The sequence below is a fragment of the Aptenodytes forsteri genome, unplaced genomic scaffold, assembly GCF_000699145.1.
Source record: "Aptenodytes forsteri isolate BGI_AS27 unplaced genomic scaffold, ASM69914v1 Scaffold217, whole genome shotgun sequence".
NCBI classification, from domain to species: Eukaryota; Metazoa; Chordata; class Aves; order Sphenisciformes; family Spheniscidae; genus Aptenodytes; species Aptenodytes forsteri.
In genome coordinates, this window is record NW_008796222.1 from 7,898,599 (window position 1) to 7,902,912 (window position 4,314).

The following is a 4,314-nucleotide window of genomic DNA, read 5'->3' on the forward strand; positions in this document are numbered from 1 at the left end:
CTGTTCATATGCATTCATCATCTGTATGGCTGGAATAACTCCAGACAAAACGATACTGTGGAGGAAGAGTTCTTGAAAATGTGAAACTGAGGTAGTCCACGCTGAAGTGTCATGGTTAGATGTATCCTTGCAGATGTCCACAGTACAACTAGGAGACATTCACTAGGCTTCCAATATCCTGTCTAGGCCTTTATTGGGCTGAATATAAATCCTGAGTGAGTTCTCTAGAGGAGTCTCTTTTGATTATTCCAGAGTCCTATCCAGGAGACAGTGGAAGAAAAAATACAGCCAAAGCTGTAGCGAATGACTTTGGGCTGCTACAACTGCCCAGTGCCTGCCTGGCCTGCTGTTTGAGTAGTAGCAGAGAGGAAAAGAAGATATATTGAGCATATTTGTCTTGTAGTGGCTGCCAACAAACCACTCATCAACCTTGGTATGGCTCTGGTTCTGTAAGGCTGATGAGAAAATGCTTGGACTGTCATGAGAAAACAGGGAATTGCAGGGTTCCTTCCTTGTAGTTCAGGAGAATCCCAAAAGCTTTTGCATAGCTGGGTGCACATGCTGATCCTCTTTATCAGCCTACTTGCTACACATGTCAGTGACCATATTTTTAAGTCTGTTAAATGTGTAATGATGCACAAGCTATTGCAATCTAATTGCAAAACCCCCAAACCACCAAAGTAAAACTCATATAATGCCTTATTTTACTTTCCAGCAGACAAAAGCAACATCTGCATTACTTCCCTACTTTTCATAAAGAGAAGTTTTCTGCAAGCTTTTGTCAACACCAGCAGTTCAATGGCTGACAGACATTTACGCAAGTAAGACCCATTCTGGGCTTACTCTCTACAAGCTTCCATTGTGTTTTCATTGATAAATGCACTTGCAATGGTCCTGCAGGTTCTCCCTGGAAGGGAGCAGAAATTGGTAACTTCTAAACAGGAGGTGAGAAGGTTATGTTCAAGCTACGTTGTGGTTGATTTCGGTGAGGTTTTTTTCACTAGTGCGTTAAAAGCAGACATTGGAGACCACTCAGGGATGGACTCGACCCGCGTGCTTGACTTGAGTGCTGGTGGCAGTAGTTAGATCATCTGTGTTTCTTGCTTGACACAGCTGCAGTTCCTGCACTCCCTGTAATACTGCTCCTCATCTGTGGGTTGCAAGCCTTGTCAAAAGGCGTGGGGAAATAGATGGGTCAGAAATTGGCTCCCGTTAAGAAGTCATTACCTGTGTCCATAGAAAGGTGTTGGCAACACTACCAGTTATCTGCTGTCCTCACCGCTTTGGTATTTAGGGTTCAGCTGTAATCTGAAGCTCAGCATGCACATATGAATGTACGAGAATACGTACAGGAATTCACATCACAGGCATGTTCCTCATATACCTCTCATATCTTGGTGACACTGTCATTTGACTTACAAAAGAGGAGGCCAGGAACAGCCCTTACCAGTAGAAGCCAGTTTTTTCCTAGTGGGAATGACAAACTGAAGGAGATTGTTTTGTAAACCATCTCTTCTCCCATTACAAGTTGTTAAGATCACTTCTTCCTCGAGGATTGTGCAATATTGAGTGTCTCTGTTGAACAAAAACTTGCTTGTGAGTGCCAGAAATGAGGTTAAACCTGTAACTGAAGTTTTTTGTGATGAGTCGTTGCATATTCCCCTTGCGGGATTAAAAGACCAACACTTTAAACCCCTGCAATACCCTGCAGTGTTGACTGTTGTGAAAACTCTCAATCTTCCCATCCCAGTGGTTTCCAAAGACGTTATAGGAAAGGGATCACAACCTCCCTTCTGTTCCTTCTGCTAATAAAATCCCTAAAATTCTGAAGTAAGTAGAGCTTGGATGTGGATCGTCTCATCTTGACACATTTTAATTATAGGTATCTTCCATTTCTTCTTTAGATGTTCCCTGTATTTTCTGTAGCCCAAGAGTTTAGCACACAGCACAATCCTTTGGAAAGAGAGACGTGTACTGTATGTGAACAGTACTACGACTATTTCTAGGTGACTCTGGTGAAAAACAACTCAATGAGGAATAACGGTGACTAAAAGCACAGTTATTACTTCATGTAGCGTTGGTGTAACAGGATAGAAGGAAGGCAGGCTTAAAGCATGTTGTGCATCTTCTGAGGCTTGAAAGAAAGAAGGCAAATCTGTGACCACCACATGTTTAAGAGAGCGGATGTTGCAGGCATTACATTAATAACTTTTGGAAGTGCAGCATGTGGGAGCTTGGTATTAACTTTAATAAGAGAGAATGCAAATTTCCTGTCTTTACTCTGAGATGGGCGGTAAAGTCATGATACTGTGAGAGAGGCAAGCATAGAGAGAACTGTGGGCCAGAATGCCTGTGAGAGATACCACAAAGGGAAAACTATTTAGGTTTAAAAAATGGTGCTGAGAGGGATTTATCTATTTATTTCCTGCTTGACTTTTACACCAAAAATAGATCTTCCCTATACCATAATGCCGCTGAAAACTAAGGACTTTACTTGTTGTAGGAGGCAAGACACTAAAAAGAGCCACATGAGCAGCAATGCAATATTTAGCCGGAATGTTTACCATTCATCGGTGTTTATTTTTGCAAATAACTGTTTAACTAGTGTGGCGCTTTGGAGGAAGAAATGCTTTGTTAAAGTACCAGTGCTGCATTCAAGCACATACCGTTTCAAACCTCAAAAACATTCTCCAGGAAAAAACGAAGGACAATTAAATTTAATGCTGATATTTATAAGGTAAAAACCGTGCGATTCAAAAATTCTTACCAAAAGCAAACAAATCTGTCCTTAGACTTACTAGTTTATATATCCTAAGAAAGTAACAGCAACAAACTCTAGACTCAGTGTTTAAAAAGTCCTTTGCAGATGCAGAGAGACATATGGGGAGCTTTGTCAAACATAGCAATGCCTTCAAAACTGTTGGGTGAGGTGAGGGGCCTAACAACACGCTAGCTGTGAGGAGCAATCCTCTACTGAACTTACTATTCAGATTCCTAGTTGTGTAACGTGGTATTTGCTCATTTTGCTGGTCGGGTCAGGATTCACTCGGAGCCAAGGAGCCTGACAAACATCTGCTTTTTCCAGGTCTGCGCTGGAACAGATTGTCACCCCGAAGCCCCAACATCTGCTCTGTGCAGAGGAACAGTTGTGGCGCCTGCTTGGTGCCAGAGCCTTTTAAAGGCACATTTCCCTGTGAAACGGTGGAGCCTGACAGCCTGTGTGGGAGTAGAAGTATTTGGGTCAGGTTTTGGAAAGGGAAGGCTGACTTCCAGTGATTTAATAAGGGTTTACTTCTCAGCTTTTGCTGTGCTTCCTCAAAAATGAAGTATGCCTATAGTAAGATTGAATTGACTTGGCTTTTTCGGTTTTTCCCCCCTGTGTTTTTCAATAGAGCCGCCCAGAAAGAGCTCATGCAATCTGCTGGAAACATGTCTTTCATCACAGAATCGTAAATTAATTTAGGTTGGAAGGAGACTTTGGAGGGCATCTGGTACATCTCCTCACCGAGAGCAGGGACAACTTTGAACTTGGATCTACCCGAGAAGAGAAATCAAGTGTTCTGGAGGGGGAAAACCTTAAATATGAGAGCTGCACCTGCAACAGTTTTTTCTGTATCTTGCCTGATTCTCAGAGCCCAGAGCGACTGGGCTGCTAGAGCGTATCTGTTCCAACAAAACCCACTGCTAAGTTAATTACAAAGGTCTCCTGTTGTAACTCGCTTTGCTAATTCTCAAGCAATTTCAAACTTATTATCTTGGCCTACTCTGGGTAAGACAGAAAAATAGGCCCAAATATAATTGACGCTTCATTACAAATTGGAGTGCTAATGACAGTCATGCAGATATGGGACACATTACATATTTTACCTTTATTAAATGATACTATTTTACATTGTGTGCTAAAACTTTGAAAAAAAACCCATGTAATTGCAAAGTGATATATCCAAATAACAGAGCAGATTATAAGTCTACTAAAAATGACTCTTACTAACATTCAGATAATGTCCTGAGAAAAAGTTGTTTATACCCTCGTTTAATTGAAAACGTCCATATGAAATACGCTGGAGCCTGAAATATCAGATTATTAGTGACTGTCACAGGAGGATTTAAGCACATAATTGCCTCCTTTAATTTAATTTTAATGGGGAAAAAAAGAGCGTGCTGCAGATGCTGCCCGACGGGATAGGCAGAGACCCATCTTTCAGAGGCAAGTGTCCGAGGCACTCGGCCTTGTGCGAGAGATGACCCGCTCGCTCGGGAACGAAAGCCCTGCAGCAGTAACACAGGAGTTATGACCCCCTCTCCCCCGCGCAC